Genomic DNA, 20873 nt, shown 5'->3' on the forward strand with positions numbered 1-20873 from the left:
ATAATAAAACAAAGTGCACACTTAATAGACCCTATTGGATAAACGATGCACCAGTACTAAATAATTACCATGATGCCAAAATGCAGATAAATGTTGAGAATTAAATTACTTTGGGAAATTTAATTGACATGACCATGCATAAGCAAACTGTTTGTAAATCCATCCATCAACACATAAACCAAAGATCTGTCACTGTAAGACAATAAAGTGTTTTCACTAGCCAAGGAGATCTCTAGACATACCTTACCACGACACACATAAAAAAATATTGCACCAGAAGTTGAGGAGTCCTTCAGCTTAGCCATGTAATCATGACAAAACAGGAGTAAAGAAAAGCATCAGATAGACCATTTAAGTAGAGGAAGTGATGTCTGTGGACCATTTAACATGCATTTCCATATGATATTAAAATAGACTCATAAACTATATACGATTGGAAAAACTCAATTTTTTTCATGATAGTAATGATGAATACACAAACTCTCCTTTTTTCTTTTTCTTTTCCTTATTCTTTTTTTTAAAAAACAAATAACAATTCTTCTCTTTATAATGCCAAGTTTTGTCTTCTCACTGTACATAAATTCCAATCAAAAGTGATTGGTCTGTTGGGATACAAATGCTCATTATAAAGATCATAAAAGGTGCAGCTGAAAAAATAAATGTGAAAACTTACCAGGAAAACCAGCATAGATTGCTGTCGTTCTGCACTCTGTTGCTCTTTGTGAACCAGGTGGCAAAACAGTACCAACAACTATATCCCAACAGACCAAACGCTTAAAAAAAATCAAACGTTCATTTTGTTGAAGCAAGAAATTTACGCCACAATCACTACATCGTCTCCAAGAAATTTTACCTGATTGAACCTGCTACCACATCAAGGGTTGTCTTCATCTAAAGGAAAATTAAAATTAAACTTCATGAAAATTTAATGACTGACAACATTTAGCTACATTAGTCTCACTGTTTAGTAAGATTTCTTATGTCTTAAAATAAGGTGTCAAAAAAGCAATTAATAAGATTCTTATTGTTGATTTTCTCCTCTATCTCCAAGTTCAAAGAGTAAATTTAAGTAGAAGATGAAAGGAAACAACAAACAAAGAATAAACATTTTTTTGAAACAAAATGGACCACAGTTCAATATAAAAGCATCATATTGCAACTTCAGTCAATAAATCAGCTGTTAAAAACACATCAACGAATGAAGAAAATATTGAATTCAACATAAACATTGTCTAATCTTAAAGCATAAATAATGATTGTTAGAATGATTTAGAGGGATTGAAAACCAAATAATTAAAAAGAAACTAAGATATACCCAATTACATTTGATCAAAATGGAAAGTAATCAAGATATAATATAGAATTTGTAAATAATTTGGACTGAACTCACCTCACCTTACCAAGAGAAGAGATAACAATTTCAGTCTAGTCCACCACCATGCGCAGAATAGAGAAGGTCCAACTTACAGCAATTACAGGAGACCATAAGCTAGCCACATTCAAAGCATTATGATTATCTGCAAGCATAAGTATAAGTACGAGCACATAAATAAAAATGATCAAATAGCACAAATTTCTGAATTCAAACATGCAAAAACCAACATATAATAATCAACAAAAACCACAAACATCAACATAGGAATACCATAATAAACAAAACCAGATAATATAAGCATTTCACATTTCCATAATGAAATAGCTTAGCCGCTTATGTTGAGATACAAAATCATGCCAAGAATATTGTATGGTATCCATATTTACTACTGTCCGAGTTGGTTTTACCAATGGCCTGATCTGGAAGAAAGCAAAAATAGAATTCGCAATATTAACAAATAAACATTACTGCCAAAGAAAATATTGTTGATGACTAACTTGTAGGAAATAAGCAAATGAAAACTTTGCAACCAAAATCACAAGCTAAAACAGCAAATACCTGCAAAAGTTAAAATATCCATATTGACCTTCCATTCAAATTAAAAACAACTAATTTTAAAAATCATTTCAATGGAAAAAAAATGACTAGTTAACCAGAAATAGGAAACATATATACAAATGAAAAGGTAGTGATTAGCAATTATTACTTGATAAAATCAGTGGTCCTTTCATACATTCCACGCCCAACATAATAGCGTTCCTAAAAAAATGATTAATAATAATTAATAGTCCAAAATTGAAAGTAAAGCAATGAACAATAGGAAAAATGATAGTCAATGCATAATTAAGTAAAGATTAAGTCAACAGAATTATCTCATTTCATATGATAAAGAAAATAGAACACAACCTATCGCATCCATTTGACAAAACAAATTAAAGGCCAGCGGTCACATTGATTAGTCAGTCGGTGACAGGAAGGATTTCACATCATGAAACTAATGAAAAGTTGGATGCCACCATAAATGGCAATGACAATCAAGTATAATCTGAATATAACTCCATTTCCATTTGGTTTACTCTCCTCCTGAAGCGCTTTCCTGAATTAAAACCAAAGAATAAAGATTAAATTTGACTCAAAGAATTAAGCCCAAACAAACCAAAGACAAAACAAAGATTGAGTGCATACACATATAAGAGAGGTACAACAACTGAAGCACAGCCAAACCAAATAAAACGAAGAAAAATACGAGCAATAGCAAGCCTTCGTGATGTAGAGTATGCCCCAAACATCATGATAACATCTAGGACACCTAAGAGAAAGGGCATAATTTCTTAATATAAGAAATCTAATTTGCCAGCTAAGTAGCTAACAATAATAAAACGACATTGTCTGCACGAGATAAAGACACACTCTCAAAAAATTTCATTACAACAAATGTTGGAGCAAGACTAAGAACCTCCCAAAAGGTCTTCCTATTAAGTTTTTCATCATTGAATGCGATAATGGGAAGTCCTTGAAGATCAGAAAGAAAATAAAACTATTAAAAACGCAAAAGACTGCAGAGTCCTAGAGTTAACTAATTTTAGCTGATATAGACTACAATATCAGAAGCTAAAACACAGCAAAGTACAACAATAAAAAGTAAAAGAATGGAGAATACAAATCAAAGAAATAGAAAAAGACTCAAACATGAAGTTTGACTAATTAGTGATAGCATGTTACAACAAAGAGTATAAGATATCGATAAATTGGCAATTCAATGTAATTTGTTAATATGTATACCTAGAACATCATTGCAAGGAATATCCATAGGCGATGAAAGCTATGATAGAGATGAAGAAAAGTCCGGTGCTCAACAAATGAAGTTTTTACTCGATGTTTACTTCTGCCTGATTTAAGCATATTCTGTATTAAAACAAATCAAAATCAGCAGCAAATGTTTATGAGTAGGTATAGTTCATAAAGGTCAACACAGAATTAAAAAGTAAATTAAGTTTACAAGTTTAGTGTAGAACTCATCAACTGATAGTGAAAACAAAAACTACTTAAATTAACATAAACCAATACTTCTAAATTTAATGTAAGATAGTGTTGTTTTCAAGAACCTTTTCATTATCACTTCACCCAGGAATAAAAATGAACTTTGAATGCCCATACCTATAGTAACATCTAAATGCAGTACAAGTGCCAGTAACTTCAATAATCTTAGGGAGAAAGTAACCAACCTTTGATAGTTCTGGCTTTTGAAAAAAGAGTGAGCTTTTGCACCATGGCCATCTAAGTTCAAAACAATGAAGTGACATGAAATAAAAGTTGTTAGCACCGAAAATGTGAATAATAACTAAAAACAAGCATTGCCACCAAAAGAAAATGCTCATTAAAATCATCATAATTGCACCGGGTAGAGTGTGGTGCTTTTCCGTTTTTATTACTTCTTGTTTCCTGTGCACTTTTAAATATGAGAACTTTACCAAAAACATTATAAACATTTTATAAAACAAAGAATCATCCTAAAACAAAATAAATAAATAAATAATAATAATAATGAAGTCTGACACTCTAATTCATCCAAATTCCCTACATCGTGAACTCTTCTCATGTTGGCACATTAAGAAACAATTGTTGTAAACTGAAATATAAGCTAATAATTGCTTTAAAGTGAAGAATTTAGAAATGAATTTGGAATTAACCGAGAAATAACAAACATAGCTCAAATAAATAGATGTCTATAGCTTTTTTTTTTTTCATTCAAACATTCAATCAAACATCATAGCTACATTAATTATATAGTTCAAATGTATATTTTATAAACATTTCCATTCCACAAATGAATCACAGATAATGGAACACCACTATCAAATACACACATTTTCAACAAAATCATAAATACTCAATCAAATTTATTGAATATAAGTTATTTTGTAAAAAAAAAAAACTCATCACAGAAAAAAAAAAAAAAGAGAAAAATACCAAAATATTTGTTCCTATCATTATGAGGGAGATGGAGAGGCTGAAATGCTCGGCTTGCATGGCTCTAGGCTGGAGAAGGTGGCTGGGCGACGAAGAATGCCCGAATTGAAGGCTGGATGGAGCTAGCTGGTCTCACGCCGGGAAGAAGAAGGCTTGGCCGCACATAGGGAAGAGGAGAAGAAAAGCTGGCCTCTGGTGTCGTCGTTCACCTCTGGTGTCGTGCGAGGGCTTGGGCTTGCGTGGGTCGAAGCTTCGACGGCCTCTGAAGATCCCTAGCCAGCGCATGTAGTGGAAGGTAGCGGTCGGGCTCCATAAAGACACAGGCGAGAGAGAAAGAGTGAAGGAGAGAGGTCTGGTGGGAGAAAGAGATTCGAGAGAGAGGAGAGACAACGATGAGGAAAAAGGAGAAGAAAAGAAAGAGAAAGAGAGATTTGAATTAAGTGAGACATAGAAAATTAAAAAAGAATACAAGAAAAAGAAGAAAAAAGAAGGAAATAATGAGAGAGAAGGAGAGAGGAAAGGATAACACATTTTTTTAGTTTGGCGCCATTTGTTTTGCCAATTTTCACTTTACCGCTTTTTTATATTATCAATTATAATACTTTTTAAATAAGCTTATATTAATGTGTTGTAGAAAGTATTATTTGGTGTAGTGAATATAAAATACCAATATCCATATATGCCTTGACATGTAACCTAGCATGTTCCTATTTCTCAAATAACATGACCAAAATCATAGAAACATCAAAGGAAGCATAAGCCAAACTCCACATGTATTATCTACATATGCCTAGGGCGAGACCTATATGAGATTCATACTCTTGAATCCAAAAATATATAACCACCTAACATGTTTCTCATCAAGCCATCATAACAATAGTGCAACACATTCACCAAGGCCAAAATAATCAAAACATTAGCTTTCTTTCAAAACATGATTTTTTTTAAAACATCCATCAATATCAAAGCAACACAAACATAATATCCTTACCCAAACATCAATCCACATTCAGCCATGATCTCTCCAAAATAACAAAAATAAAACAACAACAACCATAGATTGAGGGATGAAATCCAATACCTCTCTTGATAGGAATCAAGAACCCAAACTAGAATCACCACCTTGCTCAAATCCTAGGGGTTTTCTGAAAATCCACATGGAGAAGAACACCAACAACACAAACAACCCTAATCAAAATACTAGAATCAAAAGAAGGGAAAATCACAAACATAAACATAAAGAGGCATACCCTAGAATTGATCCCTTCTTCTTCTTCTTCTTTTTCTCCTTCTTCTTCTCTTTCTCTCCTTCTCTCTCTAGAACTCGCCTATCTCTCTCTCACTCTCCTCCTCTCTAGGCCGATGGCACCACCATGAAAAATGGCTATTCTTTTTCCCTCTTCTCTTTTTATTCTAATTTGGCCAAAAATAACCTAATAAACAAAATGGTAAGTTTCCTAATGGTGCCTATTTTTCCTTTATTCTAATTTATTTGATTGAAAAAAAAGAGACAAAATAAATGTGACAACTCTAACTCCCTCTTGTCATCCACACTACCCCTTGTTACCCTTTCTTTTATTATTTTTTTTAATCAAATAAATAAATAAATCTAATAAAAAGGAAACTACAAAGTGTGTAGAAAATTCTACACATGTGCACCATGCAATCATGCACATGCACATACTCAATAACTAGGGTGTATCACTACCTATAATGCATCGTACTGCATTCAACCAAAACTCAATTATTCACATTTTTAAAATAAATAAATAAATAACAATTAACAATTAAATTCACAAAATTCTACCAAACAATTCTAACAATTAATTCAAACAAATAAATAAATAATTCACAACACTTAACAATTTAATTAAACAAAGCATAAATCTCTACCTTCTTTCAGGCTCACTCTAACAGTTCCTTCAGTTTGCCACTCTCTCTTTCTTATATCTGCTATTTATTGAGGAAGGGCCCCAAGCGGACCGTACCATGCCTCTCGAATGAACCTTCCGATCGGTTCTTAAGGAGCGCAATCATAGACCAGGGGAGAAACCAGTTACAGGATCAGGAAGGTCCGAGCTGTCGTTAGGATGTGCCCTAAAGGCTGACACCGGGTTAATAGTTTAAGGTTTAGAAAGACTGCTAAGATGTGTGCTTGCTGTTGTATGCTTCTTGATTAACGTCTGATGTTGCACTGATGTATGCTATGTAAATCCTAAAATTGGAATATTTTATAGAAATATCTTTTTATTTAAAAAATAATTTTTATTTTCCCTTTATTGTGATTTTCGGAATACACTTTCCCATTCTTGTGATTTTCGGAATATTTAGATTCCTTATTTATCTTGATTTTATCACAATATGAGTATAAAGGGAAGATGTCTCTTGTTTATTTAAAGAAAATATTCTATACTTACTCAAAATCATTTATGGAATATTTGTCTATATATTTTCGTGCAGCACAAGTTTATAAAAATCAGGAAACTAAATCTTTGTTGTCATTAATTATTATTTCTCTCTTGAGCTTTTTGATTCGACATAGGTATTAACTTTCTCCACCAAAATCATATCTGTTGGATCAACATCTTCTAAAAAAGGCAATTCTTCATCAATCAAGAATATTTTCAAATATTCTTGCCTTTATTAGGAGATTTATTCTCAGCCTTTATGAGCATGAAAATGGACTCTATAAATAGGTCTCTAAGGCTTTGAGAAAAAGCGAACTCTTAGATGCATAATTTGTGAGTGTATTGTAATATTTGTGAGAGTTCCTTCTTCATATTCAAGATCATAGTATTCACGTGATCTTGTAGAAAATATGAGTGTTTAGTTTTTTGTGGTGAGTTTATACCACATTCATGAGTGAATACACATTGTAATTTGAACACAACTTCTATAGTTTTTGGGAGAAGATTTTTTACAAGCCTTGCGTCGGGAGGATGCAAGCACTTGCTAGCCATTGAAGGGAGTTCAAGTGGTTGAGCATTTCAATCAAGATCAGATTAGTGAAGAGAAGTACAACAAAGTTGCGGCAAATCTCAAGAGGGAGTCTTTCTTTGTTTAAGTCAATATTTTGTACTTGTGATTCCTTATTAATTGGTTTTACTCTTTGGGCATGGCCCCAAGGAGTAGGTTATCCAAAAGGGTTTCTGAACCTTGTAAAAATTCATTGTGTTCTTTATTGTTTTGCACTGTCTTTTTATTGTGTTCAGTTTCTGTGGTGACAAGTTCGGATTCTGTCCTGACAGAATCGCAATCTGTTTAAACAATTAATTACCATTCCACACTTTAATTAATTCACATGGTTTAATTAATTTGGTAATTACTAAAAAAAAAATTTCAATTAGTATCAGAGCAGGTCACTAAACTCTTAGTGAGATTTTGTGGTTTTTCGTTTGTTTTGTTTCTTGTGAAATGTCTATCTTTGTAGAAGGAGGATCTATCACTTGCCCTCCATTATTGAATTATACAAACTATCCATACTGGAAAGTAAGGATGAAAGCTTTTATCAAATCCTTTGATGAAAGGGCTTGGAGATCAATATTAACCGGTTGGACACCACCTATAGAGACAGATTCGAAATCCGGTAAGACACAGGTAAAATTTGAACTTGAATGGTCTAATGAAGAAGATAAATTGTCAATTTATAATAATAAAGCTTTACATGCAATTTTTAATGGTGTTGTTGAAACTTATATAAAATTGATTTCTTCTTGTGAGTCTGCTAAAGATGCTTGGGAAATCCATCAAACTCAATTTGAAGGAACCACTAATGTTAAGCGATGTAGGCTTATAATGTTGACCACTAGATTTGAAAATCTTCGCATGTTTGAAAAAGAAACCCTCACTGAGTTTTATGAAGAATTGTCTGACATTGCTAATGAATATTTTGCTTTAGGAGAAAAGTTGTCTGACTCTATTTTGGTTAGGAAAATTGTTAGATCTCTTCCTGACAGGTTTCAATCCAAGATCACAGCCATTGAGGAGGTAAAGAACCTTGACACCTTGAAAGTTGAGGAGTTGATGGGATCTCTTCGAACTTTTGAACTAAATCAAAAGATCCTCCAACAAGAGAAACCGATTGTTGTGAAGGAGAAATCGATTGCCTTGAAATCTTCCAAAGAGAAAATGGAAAGCTCAGATGAGGAAGAAGATGATGAAATGATCTTGTTATCAAAAAAATTTAAGAAGTTTATGAAAAAGATTGGTAACAAGAAAAACATGTCTAAATCCTCCAAAGATAATAATTTTTCAAAACCTTTTGAATCTACTAATAAAAAGGGTATTCAATGCAGGGAGTGTGAAGGTTTTGGACATATTCAATCTGAATGTGCCAATACCTTAAAGAAAAATAAGAAGGTCATGGCAGTCACTTGGAGTGACCAATACTTTGAAAGTAGTGATGAGGAAGAAAATTCTAATCTTGCCTTAACTTCTGTTTTTTCTTGCTTACCTCTTTCTGTGCAGGTGAATGAGAACCTTGTTTGTTTAAAAAATATATTTCAACAGATGAAGGTTCCCATGATGATTCGGATGAATCCAATTTGGATGAGGATTCCTTGAAAGAATCATACAAAAACATGTATGATCAATGGTTGAAAGTATGTTCAGATAATCATTTGATAACAAGCAATAACAAAGTTCTCAAGAAGAGAAATGAAGAACTTGACTCTCTGGTTAAAAAATATGAAATTGAGATTGTTGCTAAAGATTCTGAAATCAATCATTTGTCTAATGAAGTTGATAAAATTGTGAAAGGTGTCAAAATGATTAATCATAAATCTATGGTTTTGGATGATGTTCTGCTTGCAGGTCAAAAAGCTTGTGGTTTTTCTAGGTTAGGATCAAATTGATCTAAACCTAAAGGAAAAAAAATTTATATTTATGGAAATCTTCCTATTGTTTCGACAACTGACCCTTCTGCAGGAACAACGCAAACTCATATGGCATCATCTTCTCAATCTGTCACAACACATGAGAAACAGACCTAAAATTTCGAGAATAAAAAAAACTAGTCATTTTATTCCAATTTTCCATTTATGTGGAGTGAAAGGTCATATTCAACCTAAATATTTTAACTTGATGAATTTTCTTAAAAATAATTACTTTAATCATTATGGTAATTTGAGACAAATGCCCTTGAAGAAAAGGACACGACCTAAGGAAGTTTGGGTGAATAAAAATGAATTCAAATGTCTTGCTGCCTTTACTTGTCTTGGAACATGTGCTTTTAACTATTGGTATTTTGATAGTGGTTGTTCTAGGCATATGACAGGTAACAAAATCATACTCAGTGACTTCATTACTTTGAAAAATGGGGAAGTCACATTTGGAGATGGTAAGTCTTGTAAGGTACTTGGTAGTGGCACTCTAAATTATGAAGGACTACCAAAGTTGCAAAATGTTCTTTTGGTTGATGGACTTAAAACTAATCTAATTAGTATAAATCAAATTTGTGACCAAGACTTGTTTGTAAATTTTTCTCATGATAATTGTTTTGTGCTTGACCAAAATGGAAATTGTGTTTTGAAGGGTTATAAATTTGTTGACAATTGTTACACATTATCTCAATTACGCCGTTGTCACACAAATACAAGGAGTGATACTAATTTGTGTCATGAAAAACATGGTCATGTGGTTTTTGAAAATTTGAGAAAAATTGGAAGTGTGAGTCATGTTCATGATTTACCGAATTTAAGTAGATATTTTTTTGGTAAATGTGAACCATGTCGATTGGGAAAACATTTGAAAATTTCCCATGAAAAATGTTTTAATGTTGGAGTGTGTGCTCACTTCCAAGGGAACCCCATGGAGTCTCATGTGACGGCTGTAAAAAGAATTATTCATTATATCAATAATACTCTTGATTTAGGCATTTGGTACTCCAAAGAAACAAACCCTAACCTTGTGGGTTATAGTGATGCAGATTGGGCACACTGATGACCGCAACAGTACAAGTGGTGGTTGTTTTTACTTAGGAAACAATTTGGTCTCCTGGAATAGTAAAACACAAAACTCCATCTCCTTGTCAATAGTCGAAGCTGAGTACATAGCTGCTGGAAGTTGTTATACTCAACTTTTGTGGATGAAACAAATGTTGGCTGACTATGGGTTTGATCTTAAAACTTTAACAATTTTTTGTGATAATACAAATGCTATTAATATCTCCAAAAATCCTGTTCAGCACTCTAGCACCAAACATATTGACATTCATCATCATTTTATTAGGGAATTTGTTGAAAACAAAACTCTGATTTTAGAATATGTTGAGACTAACAAACAAATTGCAGATATTTTTACTAAAGCTTTAGACACAGTCAGATTTGATTCCCTCAAGAAATCCTTGGGGGTTTGTTTTATTTGAAATTGCCAATAAATTGATTATCTTGCCTTGCATATGTGTTTGTGTAAATCTCTTGTCCTGTTTGGAAGAAATTTGATGAGCATATTTTTTGTATTTTAGAAAATGAACGTTATAAGGCTTATACTTTGTTAGGAATTAAAAAAAACATTTTGAAAAATTATAGACCATCAAATTTATATTTGATCAAATCATTATGTTTGTATGAGCATTCCTTAATCCAGTTTCTTTTTCAGGCTCCATTTTGGAAAAGAGCTACCTATACTGATGTGTGAAAGCCGACACTGAGTAAGTTGGTACCAGGTAATTAACAATTATATTGGAGGATACTCTACCAGTGTAAAGGGCTACCATCAATATAAGAGTTATAGCCTCTATTATGGTTACAATTTGAAAAGGCTACAATTGCCAAATATGGGCAATGACCCTAGCTTTAAAAGGTAAAAAAGAAACGCCAAATTGATTACACATGCACACACACATGCCTGTTGACTAGGCTGTGTAATATTGTTGTAAGACTCATACATATAATGAATTGATTAAAATATGTTTTGTGATTGGTATATTTTTTCGAATTATGGTCACTTAGTATTTTAATTATAACTCATTTTTATAATTTGTGAAAAGAAATGGTTATCTTGTTTCTCTTGAACAGGACTTGGCATTTACATGGACACATATGGTATGACTATTTACCTTTTATTTTAGGCAATTTTTCTTAAATTCAAATAAAAGCTGTTATTTTGACCGTGTACATAAAAAAAAACAAGTTTGAAAATAAAATTAATTGATGCAATTTATTTGTTTTATCTCATTATATTCAAAATCATGAAAAAAGTTTCCAATTTTGAGGTGTGAAAGAATTTTTTAAAAAGGAGATATTTTGGCATTTATCATATTAAATCTGGTTACCCATTTTTGGTTACCCATTTTCGAACTTGCCTCATTTGTGCACCGAATTCTCTATATATTCTGATTCACCTTGGCTATTTAATTCTAAGTGTTTTCTTGTTTTTCTTTCTCGCTCACTTGTACCCAAGTTGTTTAGGTTTTTGTTCTTTGTGTGTCTCTGTTTGTTTCTATTCTATAAGCCATGAAGACTTGAGGTCGTGGTTCCACCACCAAAGCTAGAAAGGTCAAAGACATTAATTTGACTGATTCTGGGTCTGGTGATGTCGAGTCTGGCACCCCTGTTGTCCCGACTGCTCTTGCTTCTGTCCAGACAGGACTTTCAAGCCTCTCCGAGAGGTTCAATACCATGGAGGATACTCTGCGCAAAATTTTGGCTTCTTTGGCGATCATCAATGTATCTACCACTCCAGCTCCATGACAGTTACTGTTCATTTCGATCTATTTTTATTTGCTTTTGCTAAATGTAAAAGAACACTAAATTTGTCTTTGTTTTGGTTTCGTTTCCTTTGTTCTTTGGAATTTTCTTAGACAATGAGGGGGTGAGAGAGTAACTCTATTTTTTGGTACTTTGACTATTTTGGTTTACCTGCCGTTGTTCATTATTTTTGTTAATTGTTTTTTGTCTTATGCTTTGGTCATTTTTCGCAGGGGGAGTCATTTTGTGACCCTTGTGAATTTAAGCACTCACTTGTTTTATGCAGGGATCTTTTAAAAAATAGATATGCCTTGTCTATAAAATTGCCAAAGGGGGGGATTGTAAATCCTAAAATTGGCATATTTTATCGAAATATCTTTTTATTTAAAAGATAATTTTTATTTTCCCTTTATTGTGATTTTCGGAACACACTTTCTCATTCTTGTGATTTTCGGAAAATCACTTTCCCATTCTTGTGATTTTTGGAATATTTAGATTCCTTATTTAGCTTGATTTTCTCACAATATGAGTATAAAGGGAAGATGTCTCTTGTTTATTTAAAGCAAATATTCTGTACTTACTCAAAATTATTTCTGGATTATTTGTCTGTATATTTTCGTGCAGCACAAGTTTATAAAAATCAGGAAACTAAATCTTTGTTGTCATTAATTATTATTTCTATCTTGAGCTTTTTGATTCAACACAGGTATTAGCTGTCTGAACCAAAATTGTATCTGTTGGATCAACATCTTCTAAAAAAGGCAATTCTTCATCAATCAAGAATATCTTCAAATATTCTTGCCATTATTAGGAGATTCATTCTCAGCCTTATGAGCATGAAAATGGACTCTATAAATAGGTCTCTAAGGCTTTGAGAAAAAATGAACTCTTAGATGCATAATTTGTGAGTGTATTGTAATATTTGTGAGAGTTCCTTCTTTGTATTCAAGATCATAGTATTCACGTATTCTTGTAGAAAATATGAGTGTTTATTTTTTTGTGGTGAGTTTATACCACGTTTATGAGTGAATACACATTGTAATTTGAACACAACTTTTATAGTCTTCGGGAGAAGATTTTTTACAAGCCTTGCGTCGGGAGGATGGAAGCACTTGCTGGCCATTGAAGGAAGTTCAAGTGGTTGAGCATTTCAATCAAGATCAGATTAGTGAAGAGAAGTACAACAAACTTGCATCAAATCTCAAGAGGGAGTCTTGTTTTGTTTAAGTCAATATTTTGTACTTGTGATTCCTTATTAATTGGTTTTATTCTCTGGGCGTGGCCCCAAGGAGTAGGTTATCCGAAAGGGTTTCTGAACCTTGTAAAAATTCGTTGTGTTCTTTATTGTTTTGCACTGTCTTTTTACTGTGTTCAGTTTCTGTCGTGACAAGTTCGGATTCTGTCCCGACAGAACCACAATTTGTTTAAATAATTAATTACCATTCCGCACTTTAATTAATTCATATGGTTTAATTAATTTGGTAATTACTAAAAACGGAATTTCATGCTGAATCAAGTGGTCCCGGAAAAAAGTGTGTACTGAGTGTAGTGCAATTTACTAGGTTCCTTCGCACGCTATGTCTAGGTTCACTACAAGCATGAGGCTCAACACGGTAGGCTTAAGGGTTACCTTAGTGGGCGAGATTTAAATAAATAAAAAAAAATTGGTGCACTACAATAAGTTAATTTTATTTGATTGAGAAAATAATTACAAAGATGATTATAATTAAATTTGTTGCAAATAAGGGCTTTGGACCCTTTTTATTTTCTTTTAAATAAAATTCATTAATTGTAAAATTATTATTTCTAACATCTAAATTAACCCTAATAATTATATAGTGTACAAAATTTTAGCCCATAATTAGAATAAAATAAACCAAAAATCTAATCTTTTCTAGAAAAGTCCCCATTTTTTACCAAGTGTAAAAACTATTAAGTTTTGTGATACTTTCCTATCTTTGGAAGGTTATATTTTAAAAACCTGATCACCAAAAATTCATAAATTTTAAGAATAAATCTTGGCTATACCAAAAAGTCCCTTGTCTATTTTTTTACAAAAATACTCATTTTTACTTAGTGAAAAAGATTTTCAAAAAGTACCAATTGAAACTGTCTACCTAGAAATAAAAAAATTTCTTAAATTTTGATAAAGCATAAAAAATCTATTTGGATCATTATTTTGGTCTGAAATTTATTAAGTCCATGTTAGAATATGATAAGCATGTCCATGAAAAAAATTAGGTCAAAAAGATAATTTTTGCTTGGTAAAAAATGTTAAGAAAAGTGACTGCCCAGAGAGTTTATTTTTAAAAATCTTTATTTTTCTAAATTTGGAAAAATAGAACTCCTTGCCTTTTCAATATTTTTCCATGAAACTTAACCAAAAAAGTGTTCAGTTAAAAAATTAGCTAGAAATACATTATTTAGCTTATAGAACTCGTTCTCCAAAGTTGGTTGTATGCACAGTTTTTAAAACTATTTTTAAAGATTGCACAATATTTTTGCAAAATCCATAACTTGGTCAATATTACACATTTTTGGAAGTATATCATAAACAAGAGAACCCAGAAAAAAGTACATATGAAATTCGCTTGACCTTTTGGAAGTCAAAACTAAAACTTTTGGCACATAAAATCATAACAACCTAGAGGAATATTGAGTTCCTCTTTTAACCATTCAACAAAACATACACGCATGCATGATCAACCATAAAATATTCATTATTACATTACCAATAATGAATTTAAATTAACAAAATTATACATGCAAGGAAGTTAGACAATATTTTAACAAAAAACAATACAAGCGTGACCATTATACCTACTACACCAAAAATTGCTTTCAATAAGACCGAAAAAATATTATTAAATGTATTCCATAACACTTTTTGATGTGTTGGGGAAAGTGATGTTATCGTAGGTCAGAGTACCTTACATAACACTTTTTCATGCTTATAGAGAATTATTATTGTATAGTTTACTATAACACTATTATTGTGTTATTTTAAGAAATGGATAAGTGTTCCTTTATGCTATTTATAATAGTTTATATAACACACTTTACCACTTATAAAATAGTATTATAATATACCTTACAAAAATACATTTTCTACACTATATTAAATAGTATGCATAACACAATTTTATACTTGTATAGATAAGCTTTAGCTATTATCTTATATAAATCGTAAAATATGCTTTTTACTTGCACAAAATTGGAAAAATATTTCCCATTGAAACCAAACAATGAAGATAATATAAATAAATTATTATTAATTACTAGAATAGTTTTACAATGTAGTGAGTCAAGGCTTACAAAATCATATTTCAACCAAATCCAAAATAAAAAGTGTATACAAAAAAGTGTATAAAAAAATTAGGTGAAATAAATTCTTTAAATATTAAAATCTCAACTACAAATGTTGTCTATTTTGCTCCGAAGGACAATCTCATTATACCTACACATTGCAAGAAAAAGAAAAAAAACACCAACAAAATCCTTTAATCATTAGGAAAATAAAACTTAATAGTACAACTTATGGTATTTTAAACACATCAACACAAATACCGTGATTGCCAACTATCTCAATTACAACGAGTCATTGTCAACAAAATCTTGTCTCTGTTTTTGTTGATGAAAGTTTGAACTTCCACAATAAAAATCTTTATATCGTTTCAGTTGCATAAATCCTGAGTATTTGTTTGTCTTATTCTTCTCTTTGTTTGTTAAAACACCTAAAGAGGAAAGTATTTAAGATAGGAAAACCGACATGATGATTTATTAGTTAAACTAACACATGAAAAGATTAACTCTTTGGTTAACAAACTGTAGTTATTAAATTCAAGTCATATCTCACAACACAGTCAAACAAAATAAAAGAAAATCGAAAGAGCATACCAAAAATCAGTGAATCTTTTCTTTGGCAAATGAAGGAACTCTCAATACTCTTGTATAGCTGCAAAACTAACGGTCTCGTTGTGACAAATCGTGCATATCCCTTTATTAATCAATTTTGGCAAAGATGGATAAATAACCAAAAGCTGAGAATAACACCACAATATATACAAAGAATCATTTCTTTAGTAGAGGGTAAGATTTAGCAAAAAAGTACAAGCACTAATGTAACGTCCTACTAATCCAAGACTGTTACACCGTGTGTTTAAAATAGTGCTTAACACGATTAGAAAGTCATTTGGACTTAAAAGTGTAATTAAAATTAAATGATGGTTTAGGTACTAAAATTTTTGGTCAATGAAATTAAACTTTTCATTAAAATGTTTGAAAATATACACAAGATCCCAAAAGTTTATAAAGAAAAAATAGTTATATTAAACATTACAAAAATAGCCGACCTAAGCAAAAAATCCGAACTAATATTCTAAGTTCCTCAAAATAACTTGAACGTGATAGCCAAGCAGGTCGAATATGTACACGCTGCTCCAAAGCTCTTCAACTCATGGCTAGTCCAACTCTAGCTGGCCCTTACCTGCACCATAGAGCACCCGAGAGCCAAGACCCAGCAAGAAAACTCCACATGACATAATAATAATCCAATTATTTATAAGCAATAACCACATGCTTCACAGATACAAAGTGCATTTATTCCAACCATATAAATCATAAACATGTTTCACAATTTACAAGTATATTTATTTCATTCACATGAATCATTTACACGGCCCAGGAAAACAACCTTGCCGAACAACCCAACGGAACAAAGTGCATACTCTAGCGCCAAGCCTACAGACCATTTAAAGAGAGTGGGGACTACACCCTTAAATGTAACTCGCCTTCATGGCCCATGTTACGCACATTGGCCGACCGGCCCACGCTATACACGATTGTTGAATTTCAATTGTACCAAACATTCGCAAATAATTCCAGGCTGATATGCATGACAACCAATATGCTCAATGTACATATTCGAATTTTCTTACCTCAGGTCATGCATTGAAGATGGAGCGACCTCTAGTGAGATCCCTTTCACGAGCCCCGCAGAACCCTACTAACAACATAAATGCTAGGGATTGAATCTAGATCTTGAGTTCCAATCTAAACCCTAGCCATTGGAACCACTAACTCCAATCAATGGGGTGATGGAAACGATCCCCGAGCCCCTAAGTGGGCCCCCCAAAAAAACCCGAGGAACCCCGAACCTTTTCCCAAATATTAAGAAAACCAACAATTTGGGGCACCTAGAGCGGTCATGCCTGCCCTGGCGTAGTCGCGCCCACATAAATATTTGGATTTCTGGAGCACTAGCGCTGTCGCGTCTACCTTTGGCGCAGTCGCACCGATGACCAGGAAACCCAAAGTAAAACTCAAAATCCCTTACTTTCTGGGACGCTAGCACAGTCGTGCCACACCCTAGCGCAGTCGCACTAGGTCACCAGAAACCCAAAACGAACCCATAATTCATGGGGTTCTTCCCTAATTCAAACTTACGACTTCCCCTGCTGTTCTAGACCTCAAATCCATCCAAAAACCTCGTTCTAACCAGATTTTATACCAATTTCAACGTCAAATTGTTATCACAACCACCAAACAACATCAAAATCACACTACAACACACCAAAACCTATCACAATCCCTATTTGAATATTTGAGTCTTAAACTCAAACTTTTACCTCAAAAATCTGAAAATTAAACTCAAGTTCTAAAACGTAGCAACAACTAAATTCCCAAATAGTTTACAAATACTAATCTACCATATATCAACTCATCTTAACAGTCAAACATCATTAATAATTGAAAATTACCAAAAACCCTAACTTTCTTCAAAACGTCAAGAACAAAGAAAAGAACATCAAAAATGATTTACCTCTATGATAAAATCGAATTCTATAGGATAATTGAACTCCCAGTAGCTGTTACTCCTCCCCTTGGTGCTCAATCTGTACCAATTTCCCTAAAATATTCTCCAAGAACTCGGGTCTAGCTTGAGAAGTCTTTGGTTGGTCCTTTGTTTTTGAAAAGTAAGAGACTTAGAACAAAAAAGAAACTTCCAAAACGTGAAGAGAAGGAGAACTATCAAACTTGCCCCTTTTTAGCAACTATATGGTCAAATGACCATTTGCCCCTCACTTTTACTTAACTTCAAAACTAACCTCAAGGGAGTTTTAGTCATTTGCCTAAAAATCAAATTACAACACTAATCTCTAAATTTATCAACTGATCCATCAAATAAAATTATTCCATCAGTTAATTTCATTTATCAACTTATCCCAAAATATGTAAAATTAATAAAACATCCATTGGCTTACCCCGAGATGGGTATTAATCCCCGTAGTGACTTTCCGCTAAAATTGCCCAAGAGGATCCTCTCCTGCCGAATATCACAAATATATCCACATAATAATGTGGTCTCAAGCACATGTCATATAAATTTACAGTTATACCATCAACGAGTCAAAATTACGAAAATGTTCATTTTTAACAAAAGTAGATTTTTAAGTATATTCAATACACCTAATCATGCATACTCAGTCATATCATAATATAACTCATATAAATCACATAACTCAATTATTTAATACATAATTGGCACACATGCCCTCCCGGTACGCTAATCCATACACTTAATTTTGCTAGAGATATTGGGACGCTACAACTAAAATCAGTGGTAGTCACATACACAGTTATCTCCAATAAATTCTTAAAATTAATCAAATATTCCATAAAAATTAGAACCAGAAAAGTTAATTTGAACATGTTAAAATCAGTAAGAAAAATCTGAAATAAAATAATAACATTAGATTAATATGTTGAGTGAGTATCATGCGCTTACCAAATGAACACCTATACAAACACAAAATTGTTAAAGATGTGCTAATTATTAGTAGTAATTTAATAGATGTCCGAATTTAGCATCTATATCTTCATCAGTGTTGATAGAACAGATTACCAAGAGATGTGCAATTGAAATAAAAATGGAAAAGTATACTAGTGCTCTATATTTTAATATGCTTCAACGGTTACACATTAAAGTGATCCTTAGCATATATATATATATATATCTTCTATATAATAAGTGTGTAGTTAACGAAAATTCTTGATTTTAACGATTTTTTATTTTTTTAATATTAATTTTAACGGAATATCCTTATATTTAACAAAATATTATTATATTTAATGGTAGTTTGTAAACACTTAAACTTAAATAAAATAAAATAAATAATTAAAAAATTAAAATATGATATTTTTGAGATATTTTATAATAATAATTATTTTAAAATAATAAATAATTAAACAAATTAAAATAGAATATTTTTGAGATATTTTACAATCATAATTATTTAAAAATAATAAAATCATACTTTTTATAACTTAAATAAAATTTAATTAAACTTAAACTCACTTATTAGAATAATATCATATTAAACATATAATATAATCTACTGTGAATTAGCAATAATTTTTTTTTTTAAACTAGCAATAAACTTAAATTTAAAATCCACGTATAATATTTAGTATTACATTAAATATATAATATATAATTTCTTGTTGTCACTTTCAAATTAAAAAACTAGAACAAACATAAACAAAAATAAATAAATTATTTAATTAAAATAAGATATTTATTTGAAATTTATATGACATTAATATAAATTTAATAAAAATAATTAATAAATTTTATAAATAAAACTAAACAAAAGTTCATATTGCACATTATTTAGTATATAAATATATATATATAAATATAAATATATATATATTTATATAAGTACCTATTACAAGCTAAAAGACAACATATATGAAATAGAGATTACAACGGAGACAATACTCCTCAACTAAAAAAAGGGCGACAAGAACTACCTCAATTAAGGATAGGAGACAACACTCCTCAACTAAAGCATGGTCGTATGGAATGTTGTGGGGTAATTGTAACGAGCCCTATTCTATCACTTGGTAAAAATATCACTTATCTCATAAATAATAGAGAAATACCACTTAAAAGATAAACCCAATGAGGCATTGATAAAAGTGAAAATTACAGTTAATATGAGTTTTTAAATAAAGTTTTAAAAAATATGGCTTTTTTTTTATAAATATTATTTTATGACTTTTTAAAGCTTTTATTCACTTCTATGGGATTTTTTTCCCATATTTTTGTATAAAATCATTATTATGCCATAGTTAAACTTCTAATTATATTTATAAATGTAGAAGGGTAATTATGTAATTTCGTTTGTAGAAGGGTTATTATGTAATTTCCTAATTATTTATTTAAGTTATTATATTATGTGAAAAATTATCTGTTCAGTTTTCTTATTATTTATTTTTAATTTAATTTTATATAACTTAATATTTACTTTTCACTTTTTTACCGTTTTATTCTTTTTTATTTCACCGAAGGGTTTCGCCCTTTCTTCTTCTCCAACAGTTGTTGAACGACGTTGGCCATCGGTGGTCGTGGTAGGCGAGCGGTGGTTGTCGCAAGCGAATGGTGGTCGTCACAGGTGAACGGTGGTCGTCGCAGGCGAACGGTGGTCGTTGAGCAGAGGTGTTTGGTGGTTTGCCATTTGTGTAAGGATGTGTTCCTATTTGTTTGTATTTCCATTTATTATGATTATATATGCTTCTGGTTTTACACACCCACACACACGGTTTGCCATTTGTGTAAGGATGTGTTCCTATTCGTTTGTATTTCCATTTATTATGATAATACATCCTTCTGGTTTTACACACCCACACACACACACACAATTACTTTCTCCTTTTGTATTAATCCTATAGACAATGCCGGTAGTACCTAGTTATTTGGCTGAGCTTATCATCTCTGATTGAAATATTTCTTTTTGTGTTGAAATTGCAGTCAACAGCTCGGTTGTTTGGATTAT

Source organism: Humulus lupulus, chromosome X (assembly GCF_963169125.1).
Source record: "Humulus lupulus chromosome X, drHumLupu1.1, whole genome shotgun sequence".
NCBI lineage: Eukaryota > Viridiplantae > Streptophyta > Magnoliopsida > Rosales > Cannabaceae > Humulus > Humulus lupulus.